Genomic DNA, 17370 nt, shown 5'->3' with positions numbered 1-17370 from the left:
GCCTCACTTCTGTTGGCAGTCCATGTCCCTTCCATCTTCTATACAGAACACCTCTGTTCAGTCTTAACTAATTAACTTCCTCTAACATACTCAGCATTGTTTGTGTCTCCATTTCTTTGTCCAAAATGCCTTTTGCCAGTGATAAGTTTTAATCAGGCTCTTAAAGAAACAACCCTGCTCAGAGAAGCTAGGTCCACAGGTGGCGGCTAACTTTCCCACGTTCTCAAGACCTGAGCTAAGCTCCTGCCGTGGGATTTAGTGCATCACTTAAATACAGTTCATTTCTGTTCTAGTATCCCTTACCACATGGTGGATCCTTTGAAGACAGGAACTGAATCTTCTTCACCCAGGTCCCACAATGAATTGTAATGTCTGGCACACAATTGGGTCCAATATTTGAGAAATGAATGACTTACTATCTATGGAAGAAATCCAAGGACAATAAACAAAATCAAACAAGAAGGGGGGAATCTACAAGAGATCTTTTGTACACCTATTTTCCTACAAATGATCCCAGAAGCTAATTATCAGTGAACCAGAATGTACTGGCATACAGAAATAAATCGCACACACTGTAGAAGACATATTAATTCTGTGGGGCTATTAAAAGCCATTTAGATTTTGGTTACACAATTCCAAAATTGCCTGCTAACATTGTGAGCAAATCAGTTAAAGCTGGTAAAGTAAACCTTACCTTTGGAGAGAAGCCAGTTCTAAATTACTGATGTGTTAGGTTTTTTTTTTTTTATTGCAGGTTTATAATTTTAAGATCAGTGAAATGCCAGGTCTGCCTTAATGAATAACTAACATTCAATATTTGTAATTATCCAAGTACATTTTTGATGTTTAAATGGTTGCCCCAGGACTGCATCGAAAAGAAAAAAAATAAAGAAAGAAAGAAAGCAAACCAGCTTCTCTTTAAAAAGCAATAGCTTAGCAATCTTGTCTATAAAAGATTCTCTTCATTTAACACTTTCCTTAAACATTTTTGTAACAATGCAAAGGTAAATTTTAGTTCAGCCTACGTTGAAACACCAATTTTCTTAATAGCAAGGGATATGTTAATGAGATCATGTTTTATGTGGTGTAACTCAGCTCTCTCTCCTCTCTCTGTCTCTCTCTCTCTCTCTGTCTCTCTGTCTCTCTGTCTCTCTGTCTCTCTGTCTCTCTCTCTCCGTCTCTCTCTCTCTGTCTCTCTCTCTGTCTCTCTCTCTCTCTCTCTCTGTCTGTCTCTCTCTCCTCTCTCTCTCTCTCTCTCTCTCTCTCTCTCTGTGTGTGTGTGTGTGTGTGTGTGTGTGTGTGTGTTCCTTTATTTTCGACCTGTTCTCATCATAAGAATCCTTCTGTAAACATTTCCTAATCCACATCCAGATCCCTAGTTATGTACCCAAAGAGCAATTCCGATGTGCAGCATGTCTTCTCTAAATAGCCGGGTGCCTCACCATCGGGAGTAACAGAATCAAGCTTTGCAACTTACTTCTGACTTCAGCTTCTCTTCTGGTACTGTCCCTACCTCTCCCCTGAATTCCTGACAACCCGTGCCATTTCTTTCTTGGAACCCAGCAGCCACTTTGGTGTCTGTGTACCTGGCTGTTGGCCATCACTGAGTCAATCCCCAGGCCATCAGCAGCCACTTCTTTGGTCTGGTGGTCCACTTTGTCCTTTGCTTTCAGGGCTGGATGAGGTGACTAACATGTCCCTTGGCAGAACTTAATTGAAAACAAGTTGCTCTTTTCCACTGCAGTCCCTTCAACCAGAGTTAGACATATTTGACATATTTGAAGGCAGCAGCTCTGAAGTGCTAACATTTATATTTCCCAGGTCTCCTTACTGTGACCAACTATAATAGGAAGATAACTCTCACTAAATGAACCTACAAATAGAGTTTTGGGATTTCAAAACAGTGATGTCAAAAACTTGCTTTCTGGCTTTGTTGAAATCAGATGTTCTTTCTGTTAACATCTAAAGATTTCGGTTTTTTTTAATCGTTTTTATTTATTTATTATATATAAGTACACCATAACTGTCTTCTGGTGTTTATAACACACCAGAAGAGGGCATCAGATCCCATTACAGATGGTTGGGAGCCACCATGTGGTTGCTGGGATTTGAACTCAGGACCTTTGGAAGAGCAGTCAGTACTCTTAACCTCTGAGCCATCTCTCCAGGCCTAAAGATTTCTAAAAGTTGAAAACAACATAAAATAACTACTTGTATTTTTTTCTAGTGAGCTGATGTTCTATCTATTTTTCTCATAAATAACAGGTGGTTGAAGAATTGGACTACCAGTTTCCATTCTCCCCAAAAGGAGGAAGAAGGGGCTTAGTTTGAGTTCTTACATGATAGTGAAGCTGTTCAGATTGTATCTGAGACTTTCCAGTCACATGATCTACGCTCCATCTAAGAAGAATGAGTGACACCATTAGTGTCATTTTGGAGGAGGAAGACTGAGCCGGGACTAAAAGGGTAGGGGTACCGTTCTGTCTGCCATAACTGGAGGGTTTACCCTGGCTAAGCTCTCAACTGTTCTGCTCTAAGCTGCACCATCAACACCTGTGGGGCAGGTATCCCACATACCACATAGGGGCTGAGGAATGAGCAGTGCTGTCTGGCTGCTCCCTGGTAATTCTCAGGCACCTCCATTCCCTCCTCAGAGGAGCTTTTCTCCATGCTTTGGGTAACTCGGTATTGACCTGAACTGAAGTTGGACTAATGTATATTTGATCAACACTGTCTACCTGTCCTCTCTCCCCTATCCCCCCTCTCCCTGTGTGTTCCTAGCTAGCCTCTTGTTTCTCTCTCCCCTCTCTTTCTGTCCTTCCCTTTCCCCTTTCTTTCTCTGCCTCTACTCTCTTCCCGAGATCCCCTTCCCATCTCCCAAATAAACTTCATTTTATACTGAATTATTTTGAAAGCTTGATAGGTAGCACATGCATATATACAAGGATGGCTGGCCCTGAGTTTAAGGCAAATGGGACTACATAGTGAGTTCCAAGCCAGTGGATGTTACACAGGAAAAGCCTACCTCAAACAGACAATCTGACTGTTTCCTTACTCCTGTGCACTATAAGTTCTTTGAGATTTGGCATGCGTATTGCATACACACAACAAACAGTGAATGAAAACATAAGATTAAACCTCAAACTCAGCGTTGATTAGTTCATTGTTAGAGCTTAATCTCCTTGTGACACGTGTGCATATGCATGTTTTCCTTACAGACACCCCTGGAGTGAAGCAGAGTACATCATTATTGTCAGTTGGTATTTGTGGACTTATTTGCTTTCAGCTAAGCTCTGCTAGAGGACAGGAAATAAGGTCTAGTGGGAGAGCCTGAGTAAAGAAAGAGTGGGGGACAGGGAAAAGGGGTCAGAAAAGGAGGGGGAAAGAGAGAGAAAGAGAAAGGAAAGAGGGAAGAGAAGAATTAGAGGTGAGAAAGAGTGGGAGAGGGAGAGGCAGGGGGAGAGGGGGAAGGAGAGGGAAGGTGGTTTTTGGCCAGGAGGAGGGCTCTAGAAGCTGGAAGCATGTTCACTCTCACAGACTCCTTTCTTTCTGCTTTGGCCATTAGAATTATTTGGTCTTTCTGTTTTTACCCTTTAACAACTTGATCTGGGGATATAATTTTGGGCAGGTTTGTACTAAAATGGTTTTAGTTTATTGGAAGTTTACAAAATATTTTTTTGTTTGTCTCCACCCCACCCCACCCCCAGCCCCCAACACACACACAAATGGGCTAGCAATATTAAAGCACTAAGACAGGAGCATCTTCATTCAGGAACCCAAATATTCTCAAAGTTTCCTGAAAGGTGAATGTATGCATTGTTTGGGAATTTTGAAATATATTTCGAGTTGATTTTCTGGGTTCATGGACTGTGATAGCTTCCCATCACTGTAACAACATTCTGGAGACAGCTCATTTACAGAGGAAAAGCCTCTTTTGGTTCACAGTTTGAGTAGCTCCAGTTGATGACAGGATGGACGCATGCTTTGCATCTTGTCACAGAACGGAGAAAAGTAGGACAGGAAGAGATTTGTAGCGAGCAGCTCTCTATGAGTGGCATTGCAGGGAAGAGAATTCCAAAGAAATGCTTTGGTTGGTTTGGTGGACTACCTTTAATTTTTTTGCCCTTTGGCAAAAGAACAGGAACACATTTCTTTTGGAATTGGAGAAACATGTTTCTGAATTTCTAGGTAGAACATGACTTGCTAAAACCTCAACCTTATTAACAGGATGCCTTTCTAATTTGTCCTCTCTTTATCTTTTCTTTAGCATCAAAAATCGAGCAAATCTCAGGATGTTTGTGCAGGACCTGGGCTTGAATACACATTCTCCTTTGCCTTAGAATGGCAAAGATCAAGAGATAATCTCCTCAGTGGCACTAGTGCCTGACATGTTGGAGGTGTACCACACATCAACTGCACGACTTATCCCGTTATCTTTATAGCTACATGACAAGCTAAGTGCTAACATGCCAATTTTATGGATGAGAAAACTAGAGCTCAGAGAGATGTAAGAATTCTTGCAAGGTCATGGAGTCAGTTATGAGTCACTTTTCAAATTCGGGTTTCCTGATCACTAAGCTGTTACTTCAAACCCTGCCAAGGGTCCAGAGTAGAAAGCCTCCCAGCACACAGGCAGCTTTCCCACGTGACTCAGAACTACTTGAAAACAATAGCAACAGTGCATTTCCCCACGCTGAAGGCTTACTATGCGAACAGAGAGTACAGGCTTGGAGAAGGTCGTACAGAGCAGGTTGATGTATGTGCACCGTGCTGACACTGAGTAGCGTTATAACTAGCCTTTCTAGTAAACTAGTGTTTTCAATCCCTTATGACCTAGTCATCAAATACATCCTAGAAAAAGAAAACAAAGACCAGGAATTAAGGCATTTTTATTTTCTATAAAATTAATATACAATAGTCAGTTTAGATGTATGAGAAAGGGAACAATATGATATGATAGAAAAGAAAAATCCCCCATTAATGATTGATAAATTTCATGGTTTTAGAAAGCTAATATTATATTTGCAACTTTATTCAACTATTTTTATTCTGCTATAAATTAGACATCCTTCCATTTCTTTGACTGTTTTTTTTGTTTGTTTGTTTGTTTGTTTGGGTTGGGTTGGGTTTTTATGGTAGACACTCTTAATGCCTTTCTTTCATCATGCAAATGCAGCATAATTTAATTAGCCCATCTCCTATTTTTAGCATGTGGGTTGTTTCCACTTTCCTCTCTCACTTTTATAAATAACTCAGTGGAGAGCTTTGTGTGATCGTATTTTGTTTTCACGTAATTTTAAACATAGAGAAAATGTTGCAGGATCAGTATGAGAGACTTCCATTAGCTTTCACCTCAATTGTTTACATTTTATTCTTTTATGCCCATGCCCCAACACCAACACAGACACTTCTAAACTATTTGAGAACAAACTGTCCCTTTCTGTCCTAATACATCAAAGTCTTCCCTTTATATTTCCCTAAAATTAATAATTTTCTACATGGCAACATCTTATTTTAAATTTTAGAAATTCGATATTGACATGATACCATTATCTATTCCACAAATTATCTTTAAATGTAATATTTTCTAGATTAGTATCTGATCCAGTAGAAAAATATTTCTATAAATTTTTTAAAAATATATAATGACCTCAGGCTAGATTTCAAAAACGAAGACTGTTGGGTGATTGGACAATGTCTTATTTGATTTGTGTTACTACAGAAAAACCAAGACTAAACAATATATAACAAATAGGCAGGTACATACTTCTGGAATCTGGGAAATTCAAACGCAAGGAGCTGCTTCTGAACACTGGGCAAGGATTTCTTGTTGCACCATTCCACAGCAGAGGGTCAGGAAGGAAGACATGGGGCCACGGTGGGACGAACAATTCCCTTTTACACCGGTGCCTATCCTGACTCTGAGGGTGGATCCCTTATGACCTAGTCAAGCACTGAGATTTCTCCTCCTCAAGAGTGTTTCAGTGACAGTTAAACTCCAGCATGAGTTTGGAGGTGATGAAGGTTGAAACCATAGCCGAGAAGCATTTTGATGGCAACAGAAAAAATTGTAGCCATTTGACTAATGGTAGTGTTGGCCCTGTATGTGGTAGAGTGGATCAATAGCCATCTGTTGTGTAGTGGGAGCTTCATATTGTTTAAATATGAGAAAGGATGGCAATACTTCACAGGGACAATGGTTTTAAGGGATAAAGTGATAGACAGTTGCTACATATACAGTCATATGTGCTTAAGGATATGGAAAAGCTTCTGGTCCTATTTTCACAATAAATTTATTTAGGGTACATGTTTATTGTTGAACAAGAATGTGTGTGAGTGTGCTAGTCATGTTTCTTCTGCTATGACATAAACATCATGACCCAAAGCAAGTTGGGGAGGAAAGGGTTAACTTCGCATACAGTTGATGTTTGTCATGAACAGAAGTCAGGGCAAGGACTCAAGGCAGCAACCTGAAGTCAGGAACTGAAGTAACGTCATGGGCAAGCACTGTTTACTTGCGGGCTTGCTAGCCTGCTTTCTAATACACCTCAGGACCACCTGCCCAGGGTAGCACTGCTTAGTGTGGGTAGGGCCCTTCCATATTAATCATTAATCAAGAAAATTTCCTACAGGCTTGCCTACAGACCAATGTGAAGGATGTACTAGTTCATGAGGTTCCTACTTCCCAGATGACTCTAACTCATGTCAAGTTAGCAGAAAGCTAGCTAGCTCAGTGGGGGATATATTGAAGTTGTTCTGAGTATATGTGTGACCACCATGGCCGAGCAAGTGAACGCCAAGTGAGAGGATGATACTTGAAGAACAGTAAGCAGAAAAAGACTGGCTAGTGACAGATAATTTGTAGGAAATGTAAAGATTTTGAAATAATAACTAAAAATACCTTGTACAAATAGTATAAAAAATGAATGTGCAGGCTTCTTGGAAATCATTGGCTCATAACCTTCAAAGCTAACAAAAATAGCACTGTGGCCTTAAATATCCAGCACTACTCTGGAATTATAAACACAACAAAAAATGCAATAAACATAGTCTGTTCTCAATAGTTCTAGAGTCAAGTGGGGAAAGGAATGAATATAACATTTTTGAATATCATCCTTCACTCATGGCATTGAGGCTATATGAAGAAGAATGTGGGTAAGACTTCATAGGAGATAAACCTTTCTAGTCTGGATTTAGAGGAGGACAGTAGGACTGTCTTCTTGGTAGAGAAAATTAACTTTAAGTTATGCAGAGTGTTAAAGAAATAAATTCAGAATGCAAAAATGTGTAAATCACATTTCTTTGTGACAAAAGTGATCAAATGTCTATTGTTTGTCATGGTTGCAGACCCAAAAGGTGGCATTCCTAGGTCAAGGTGCTCTCTGAGTGCTTTATTTCATATAAAAGAGATATCAAGTTAGGTCTGCACAAGAAATGTCTTTCTTTTGGAGACACCGAGGAAAGAAGTCTGCCAGATCCAAGAGCCAAAGTAGATCAGCCATCACCATGGGAAGGTGAGCATGGGGGAAGGGTGGGGAACTCCTAAAGGAGCAAGCAGCTTTGATTTAGAAAGAGGTACTAATCAGCACCAAGAGAGCCATATGGAGAAGGAGGAGGAAAGTCTGGGCAAGAACCTGAGCTCCAACTGAGCTCAATCTGCGGCCCATATACCATGCCTGCCAGGAGCCCACTTCACCTGGGGCTTAGTCCAAATAATTGCCTGCTTTTTATTTCTTACCCCTCCCCCCCCCAACCATGGAGCAGGTCAAGGAATGTGGATATGGAACTATGACCTTTGATCTAGATTCTCTCCTTCCCAGAGATTTCTGCATCCTATGGGGCTGGAGAGTATCCAAGGTGTTGATTTGCTTACTAAGGGCACTCAAGTCCTTACAGGTTGAAAGGCACAGGGCAATCTTGGAGATAAAGAGCAAGAGAGAGGCAGGGTTGCCAGGGAGCTAAGATTCCAAGTTTTACAACCCAAGCCTGAGAAACTGGAGATGAGATGGTTAAAGAACAACTCATTTTAAATATATATAAAATACTATATACTCTAAGCGCTTTATGGAGAAAATGCAGTTCAGAAAAGTAGATTTGCTGCAGCACTAAATGTTTTAATTTTTTTTTATATGCTGCACATTAGAGCTTGTATTTTCTTGTACCTCCAAGGCATAGTCTTTTATGGCTTTGGAGATAAAAGATTTACATTTAAATCATGCTTTCCCTGTGCCACATTTTAACAATAGCTTTTTAAATTCTTCTGTTCACCCAAAGGTCAGAATGCTTTTTTTTTGCCGACATATGCTGCCACCTTAGCCTTCTGAGCAAGTCCTTCCAGCTTTGAAAGTCTAAATATTATTTATTGTGGATGTAAAAGGAGACCCAAGTGGCAAGTGTTTCTCAACAACATGGAGATGTCAACCTGGGATTGTTAGGAGAGCAGAGAGACCGTGTAAGTAAAGGACTCCAGCTCCGAACAGCAAGTGTTTCTGCTCACATTTTTGAGCCAAACATACCGCCAGGCAACTCTGGCTCAAATCAAGAAAGGTCCAGAAGGGACAGTTGGTCAGCAGACTTATATATGTTGCCGTTGCTGTCAAATGACCTGGCTACATAGTCCCTATTTCTTTTCCTGCCAAAAAAAAAAAAGGGGGGGGGGAGCAAAACAAATCAAACAAACAAAAACACTACCATCACCACCAAAAATGGTTCTTTGAGAGAGACTCTCACTGAACCATCTCCTAAATGATATCTAGAAGCAGAGCTGTCTGTAGACCCATCATTGTCATTGACACACATTCAAAAGCTCATTACCGGACAGCACAGATGCAAAGGTTTTCAGAATTTCACATGGTGATGCTTAGTGCTAATTGTCAACTTAAAAGAACCTTGAATTACCTAGGGAAAGGACCACTGGGCATGTATGTGTGGAATTATCTTGATTGTATTAGTTGAACTGAGAGGCCCTGCCCACTTTGGGAGGCAGTATTCCCTAGTAGGGATTCTAGACTGTATAGATAAAGTGAGCTGGGCGTCAGTATGTGTCTACCATTTTCTTTTTCTTTTTTTTTTTCTTGGTTCTTTTTTTCGGAGCTGGGGACCGAACCCAGGGCCTTGCGCCTCCTAGGTAAGCGCTCTACCACTGAGCTAAATCCCCAGCCCCTTGTCTACCATTTTCTATTTGCTGAGTGTGGATGTGATGTGTTCAACAGCTTTAAGCTCCTGCCACCTTGAGTTCTCCACTCTGAAGGCCTGAACCCTTGAGCCTGAACAAACTCTTCCTATCTAAAGTTGCTTTATCAGGGCATTGTATCACAGTAACAGGAAAGGAAATTGTGACATGGCATCCTTCTATTCAGGATTGTTCACCGATAAATCTCCTAGCTAACATATCGACACTAATATTTTTCATACAAGATATTTGATCATATTCATTTCACTCCCCCAATTTCTCCCAGCTCCTTCTCACCTCTCTACCCATTCAACTTCATGTTATTTCTCTCTCTCTTTCTCTCTCTCTCTCTCTCTCTCTCTCTCTCTCTCTCTCTCATAAAAATAAACAGAAAATGAAAATGAGCAAGACAAAACTATTTCTTTCTCCATCTCTAACACACACACACACACACACACACACACACACACACACACACACGTGCCACATGCTCCCTGGAGTCTGTTTTGTGTTGGTCATTCCTGGCCATTGGGCCTGCCCCAGAGTATGTTTGATATACCCTTTGATACTCCACTGGAGAACACTGTTTTCTCTTTCCCAGCAGGTATCAATTGCGAGCAGCTTCTTGGTTAGGGGTGAGGCTTATGTCTACTTCCCCTGATTCAGTGCTGGGGTTTTATCTGGTGCAAACCTGTGCAGGTCTTGAGCATCCTGTCACAATTGCTGAGCAAACAAATGGACTTTTTTTTTCTTTAAACCCTGTACTTATAATCCAATCTGAGTTTTCAAAATTATACTGATTAAGTAAAAGAGCCAAAGATAGCTGCTTCGGATTCTGAATCACAAGTAAAATTGTTACAGGCACGTGTCCTTTTTCTCTCTTAGTTCAAAACTAGTGATTGAACCAAAGAATGGTAATGCTACGAAGGGCCAAGAAAGAACTAAGAATTGAAACAGTCAATCATTCTAAATGGAGACTGAAAACAAAATGTTCAAAGGCAAACTATATCAAACAAAAAGGGGTCAGGGAAGAAAGATAAAAATTTAAATTTTAAAAGATTAAAATTTTAATCATTTTTGATTTATTAGTCATTGTATTCACCTTTTAATAATAAATAAGAATGAATGATTCTTGACTACGTAAGATGTTTGCAACTTCTAGCAACTCTAATGTATCAAATTCTTCTATCCCTGGGCGTTCTTAGATTAAGAATCAATTACAAAGGAAAAATGGTTTATTTCTTTGGTTTCAGGGAAGCATGGTACCCCAGGGAGTCCATTATAACATGAAGCTTAAAGTTGACCCAGCATCATATTCTACTCCAACATCTTCCAGCCATCCCATTCTGAGAGAAAATTCCTCCGCTGGAAAAGGAACCTGCTTTGTCTGCTGTGAACAGGCCATAAAGGCAGCACTTCATCTCAAAAGAATGTAGAAGAAATGTGTACACTCAGTGTTTGCACAGCCTAGAGTTTTGCAAGGACATGTAGGTCATAGCTATATTGATATTGCTTTTCTCAGTGTAATACGGGCAGCAAAGTCCACTGGAAAAAAAATCTGTAATACCTGTTTTTGGTTGGACATCACTTCACAGTCCTGTATAACAAAACTACTTTCATTCTAGATGAGAACATTTTGTATTTATTCAGAGTTGCAGAGTGCTACCTGGGGAAAGCCCCAGGCAGGCCATGAAGTTGAAGCATTTTGCCTTCAGTAATTTTGACCTTCATGGCTCCTCCCCACTCCTCCTCTATTCCACGTCTTCCTCCCTGTCCTAATTTTAACCAAAGAGGAATCTCGAGGACTCTCCGTAATGTCCTGTTCACAATTTACTTTGTAGAAGCTCTTCAACATGTCATTTGCACCCATGACTGGAATTGATCAATTATCTTTTCTCCCTAGGTTTTGTTTGTTTGGTTGTTTTTTTTAATGCTTTTGTTTTTTTGTGTGTTTGATTTTTCTTTTGTTTTTGGCAGTTTTAGGAACCAAACTCAAACTCTGCTGAATGCTAGGCAAATGCCGTGCCACTAATTTGGACTTTTTGGTGTGTTCATCTTCTTCAGTTTAAACCTTCTTAAAATATATCAGCCAGTAGTTACAGAAAATGCTTCCAGCTATTCCAAGCAATGTGCTTGATGGCTTATAAAAGTCACACTAGCTTAAACTACTAGAAGAAAGAATTATTCTCATTTGGTAGTAGCTTAAGATAGAGCCCTGTTATTTATTCAGGTCCTGTGATACAGGGTCATCCCTTACTCACTGTCACAAACATTTGTTTTTTATGTGAGCAAGAACAAAGATTCCCAAATTCTCAGATTGTACATTTATTGCACTCTCAATACCTATTATCTATGAATCAGGGATAGGAAATAAATGTGTTTGCATCTATCAGTCACCCTCCTGGCTTAAGGTCCTTGTCCTTGTCAATTCTTTAGAGAAGGCATAGGAACTAGTGGGAGTAACTGAGGTTATGTCCTCCCTCTTCCAAGGTTCTTGCTAGAATTATACTTCAGGATTGGGTTGCCTCTTTTAGAAGATATTCACTATACTTTATTAAAATCGTGAGCTATGGAGTTGACTGGAAAGCTTAGAACCACTTTCACCTTTCTCATGTAGAAAGTGTAGCTAATGATGAAGGTGACACCCAGTGAATCAGATCCGAGGGACAGAGAACACATGTCCACAGAGATGGTGTTACCTTTGGCTAGTGTTAGGCAGGCTTGAAAGACTCACACCTCTGGACTTTTTTTAATGGCCTAATCTTATGTTACTGTGAGTTGGGATTTTATCATTACTGACCACAGATATACTACTTAACCAAGAATGCCGTCCTGGAGTCTATCCATAAAGATGCCGACTGGGAAGTCAGACAGCCACGGTTCCTGGGACCACAAGGTGACATTGATGGTCCCCTTTGTTGTGTGTGTCCTCATGACAGATGACTGCATTGTTACAGACACATGTCCTCTTCCAGCCCATCACCAGCTTTCCTCCGATAGGTGATTTCTGATTGACAGTAGGAAGGGATTCTCAGAGTGGACAGGAAAGTGGACTTTGGCACCAAGCTATTTTTTCCTCTCAGTTATTTCACAGTGCTTGTGTGAGCTGGTTTCTGTTTGCCAAGTGTCATTCAAAAGTCACCCAATTGTTGGTCCATCCTTGCTCGGTTGTTGATGAGAGTGCCATGTGGGTTAGCGTCAAAGCCTTGCTGAAATGTGTCTATTTTACATCTGTTCCTGACTGGGATCTTAATGACATGCACGGCATAATGAGATGTGTGTCTGGTTTGTGTAATGAGATTCTTGATTTGAGTGTCTAATGAAGCCTATAGCCTAATGAAATATATAGCATAATGAGATGCATAGCTTGAATGTATGGCACACATCTGAAGGTCCTTTTTAAAAATATCAGTAAACACAAAAAAGGCCCGTCCATCTGGCTAAGGTCCATCTACATTTCTTTGGGATTTTTCATTTGTAATTTCTTAATACTGCGTCATCTTTGCAATGAATATTTCTCACATTAGAAACTAAGAGTCCCATGATTGTCCCTTACCATAAAGGGTAATTTGAAGACATAGCATAGACGTTTTTGCCCCCTTGAAAAAAGATGTACCCGATCTCCCCAACTAGTATTCTATTTATTAATATGGTCAGCAATATCAGTGCATTGCCTATGAAAAAATCTAAAGATGTGTCTTGTAACAGTGAGCATTTATTATCATTCAGATGATGTTAACCATTGTATGTCAGATGGGCAGTCTTTCTCATTTGACCAGAACAAGCACATGATGATTCCAAGTCCCCAGGTCAGTTGACTTTTGTTCTATATACAGACTGTAAAGCGCTTCATTCATTTATGCCCTCTCCCTATCCCTATAGCATCTAGGAAATCTGAGAAAAAATCAATATTAATGAAAAACCACTTTGTCTGTAGTGTAGGTATTGGCTCAAAGGGTTATAGTACAGATGACTGAGCACCTTGAAGCATATACAAAACACTACATTAAACTCCTGTATCCTATGAGTTGAAAGAGTATTTTCTGCAAATGAATTAGGTAAAATAGAACCTTCCTGGGAATACACATACACAAATATTAATGGGTTATCCCTATTTTCTCTTTTAATGTTTGGCCCATATTGGATAGGAGACAGGTAGGGAACCCATCTCAGATTTGCAGTAAAATGTGGAGGCTTTTGCTCCTTTCTTTTAAGTGCATTACAGATTGCGATGCGTTCTGCCAAGAACTACTGGTGATTGACCCCAGGCATGAGGTATACATTACATGAACCTGCCCTAAAATTTCTCAAAGACCGAGGGAGAGTTTTAGCAGTGTATATCTCATCTGCGGCAGCCTCCTGGATGAAACCCAGGACACTCTTTGAAAATTTATAGAGACTAGTGTATCCTGCAGTTTAACAGGCCGTCTGAGTTTCTTTTCTTTTCTTTCTTTTTTTTTTTAAACATACCCTCGCCAAGGTTTTATCTCCCTCCCATCTCCCAGATTGAATATCCATTATCTCTCAAGCTGCCATTACCCTTAGATGCCTCAGATTTATTTGTCTAGGTATTTTATAGAATAAAGGCCTGATAGGGTCTTCTTTAAATCCACATCCTAACCACATTTCAGGAACCAGCAGTTGGTCCCGTCACCCCCTACCCTAAGGCAATGCTTCTCTACTGCACGGGGATCATAAATTTTACCCCCACATGCATTTTACAATTATGGAAAGGAATGAATCAAACAAAATACCCAAAAGTTCAGATTTTTTTTCTTCAAATCATTTTCCATCTGTGCTTTCCTATCTGTGGGATGGTTCGATTTAGTAAACGCCCAGGTGACCCCATGCAAAGAGGTTTGATAAAAGCTTATGAGTAGATTGATTAAACGATTCATTATTTACCCCAGAATGTGGCACCATTCTGACTCTCCTAATTAGCCATCTCTGCTTTGACTTCAGTGGCTCAGTACTTTAAGAAAGAAATCTTCTTCATATACCATAGGGTGTTCCAGCATAATGGTTCTTAAGCTGATTGAATCTAGATTTCTTTCAACTACCTAAATAACGTATTCCAGGGTAGTCCAGTAGATCTATTAAAATACTAGCTGGGTCTTCTATAGAACATGACTATGTAAAATGTCATCAAACAAAGGTGATTTTGTTTTCATAAAAGACCATTTCAAGTCTAAGGGGCTCTTGAAACTCTGCCTTGACTAGGGTAGTAAATTGATATATGCATAATTGCTACCTCATCTCTACTCTTTCTTCCATGAGTTTTTCTGTGTGAGAAATACCCGTGTATATCCCTCCAGATACAGAGGATTCCATCCTACCATAGGAGGATTTATCCATATCCCATGTGGTGAACAAATGCCTTTAATGGGGTTACATACAGAAGTATGCGTGTTGACGAGTCACACATTCAGTATCTGTGACTTAGAGGAAGCTGCACCACAGCCCCAGTGATGGCATGAATGACTCACATAAAACTGCACTCCTGACAAGACCTCTGGGCACCACATAGGTATACCTCCAAAGAGATTAGCCACAGTTAATCGTGTGCATTTTACAGGATTTCAAGGAGGAAAGGTGCTTTGAGAGGATCTCGTGGACATTGGGGGCTTTTTTACTCCTTCCTTAAGGGAGTGATCACAGCCGCTCTGACTAAAGACATCATTGGTCAGGTTCAGCCTGGAAGAGACAGCTCTATTATAGTGTTGTTTTGTGGTGATGTTCAAGGCCAGTCCATGGCCTTTTAAGGGACAAGTGCACAGGCCAGTTGGCAGGGCTGTAGAGAGACTGGGCATAAAAATGATGGATGGGGAAGGTAGAGGACCTAGGAAAGGACTGGAAGCAACAAGTGTAGGAAGGTCTGTGGCCCTCATCAATGCATGCTAGGAATGTTCAGAATGAAACCTTCTTCATTTGCAACAGTCACCTGAAAATCCTGGTAGCAATTGAATTTTTTTGGCTCCCACCACTCTCGCTTAATCAATATCTCTCATGGAGGATCCAGAAATATACCCCTTATCAATCTCAGACATTTAAAGTCTGTGAGATAGTACCCTGAACATATTTGATCCAGTCTCTACATAGTGATCCATATGCTTATAGGTTCTGGCAGCTGATGAATGATTACTTAAGCAAGGATGGAGTAGTTGAATAAAATATTGGTACCGAGAACAGACCATGCACTCTATTAGCGATCCAGCCCATGTTAAGAATGTACAGATGCAAGACAGCAAATCAATTAGGTCAGCCATCAACAGAAAAAAAAAAAGCTTGATACCAAGCCAAATGCAATTAAAATGGTGTTTGATGTTGGTGACTCTATCCCATTTTTAGGTCATGTAGACGGAGGAGAATACCCACCTTGACTCTCTTCTATTCCAAAATTAGGTCCAATTTCTACACTCAAAGATGCCGAGTGGGACATTCTCATAAACAGTGAGTTAGGTCTCCTAAAACATGGATTATTATGCACAAGAACTTGAAGTAAATATTTATTTTAAATGTCAATATGATTTCTATTTGTCAATTAATGTATGTGTGCATATGTGTCTGTGTATGTGTGTGTGTGTGTATGTGTACCTAGTAATAGTTCTTCATTTCATTCCTTTACTGTTGCTCCAGTTTTGATTGTGTTTCTGTTCTCTGTGACTCTGGTAGGTTTGGTTTCAAATAGCTATAAGGGAGTGCCATGGTGGACCAGGTCTTTTTCTAAGTTGGCCACTGCCTACAGGGCCAAACAATCCAAGATCACAGATGGTTTATGGCTATTACATTGCACAGGACAACTCCTTAACTTTACAGGAAGAAACTAAGGCCTGGGGAGGTTAAAGCCACCTCTACAATTTCACTCTCTTTTACCTTTGATGTTTTTATTATTATGCCAAACCTATTCTATCAACTCGATTACTATACATATATATCCTATAGTAAACATGAGTAGCTGTTGTTTAAAAGGTTTTTTTTTTGGTTCATATAAAAAATAAAATAAAAACAACAACAACAACAACAACAACCTTGACCTAGCCCATCATAGTTGCAGAAATATGGTAAATACTGCATTTCATCATGGCCATATCTAAGAAAATCAGATTGCCAGTAGGACTTTGGGTATGATATAATTACGTCTATAGGTTACCTGAAAGCCATGTTATTTCCACACAGAACGTGCTCCCGTCAGTCAGTCAGCCAGGAAGAAAATGATAGAGTTTCGAAAGTCAGGCAAAGACCAAGTTGTGATTTAAGGTAAAGCTCACAGGTGACAGAGACAAGCTGCTTTGCCATTGTTTAAAATACCAGTTTCCAGCAGGAGTTTACAATTTCCCGGAGAAGGTCTTATCAACGCAAATGTCAGGAATTTGTTGGTTCTGCTTCTCACTTTTAGCAAACATGTGGGTCGCATTCTGCTAGTCTGCGGAAATCCGTGATTGTATATTTTGAATCATCGGAAGTTTTACCACAGTCTATAAATATTACATAACAAATCTGAACATGCCTACCCCACTTCTACATTCAGGATACATCTTTGTGACCACTGCAATCAACCTAATTGGGCAAGACTCTCTAAGTGAAGGCAATAACATTTGTTTACTTCATTGGACGAATGTGCTCCCAGCCTGGTACCACCACATCTAAATTAGGTTTTATCCAACACAGAGAGAAGTACACCCTTCAGTCAACACAGCCTGTTAATTTGAACGTGTTTAAATGGACTATGCAGGCCCTGTCGGAAACTCTGATAAGCTCTGTTTTTTGTCGCCTGTGAGAGGACACAGTGACATTTAGACCTCTTTCTTCTTTCATATTTTGCAGAGCATACAGGAGCAGCTGCCCTCTTCTGTTCTTGAGGTGGCTGGCCACATGCCCAGAACTGCCTTGGGAGCCACAGTGCTGGACCACAAATGATTTCTACTACATGGTCAGTGCATGGGGAACAATACAGGAGTGTGAGAAGAAAGGACGGATTACCATAGCCCCAGAAACCCAGGTCAGCAGAGGATGGGTGTTCAGATCTCTTTTGTAGGGATGCTGTGCCTTTCCGTGAGTTAGTTCATCTCTCGGAGTGTACCTTTAAGCACCAGGGCTTTCCTTTAGATTTGGGTGTGTCACCCAGGATGGAGCAAAGAGATTCCATACCCTTTTTTCCATTTTCCCCCTTCTCCTCTGCTCTTTGTTATACAAACCTT

At 40.3% G+C, this 17370-nt stretch overlaps 1 long non-coding RNA gene across 3 annotated transcripts in view; it reads left to right on the top strand.

Annotated features, from left to right (window-relative positions):
* Nucleotides 1-17370, top strand: part of LOC108351966 (uncharacterized) — a 113477-nt gene that overhangs the window by 24165 nt on the left and 71942 nt on the right. For 2 of the 3 annotated variants that reach the window (XR_015629190.1, XR_015629191.1), the window contains exon 2: nt 16997-17171. This is a non-coding gene — a long non-coding RNA (uncharacterized LOC108351966). Of the gene's footprint in view, nt 1-2265; nt 2467-16996; nt 17172-17370 lie in introns of all 3 variants that reach the window. The other variant, XR_015629192.1, reaches the window with a different exon arrangement.

The sequence above is a fragment of the Rattus norvegicus genome, chromosome 9 (assembly GCF_021556685.1).
Source record: "Rattus norvegicus strain SHRSP/BbbUtx chromosome 9, alternate assembly SHRSP_T2T, whole genome shotgun sequence".
NCBI lineage: Eukaryota > Metazoa > Chordata > Mammalia > Rodentia > Muridae > Rattus > Rattus norvegicus.
Note: the sequence above shows the minus strand (reverse complement) of the source record. Positions and strands in the feature narration are given on the sequence as shown.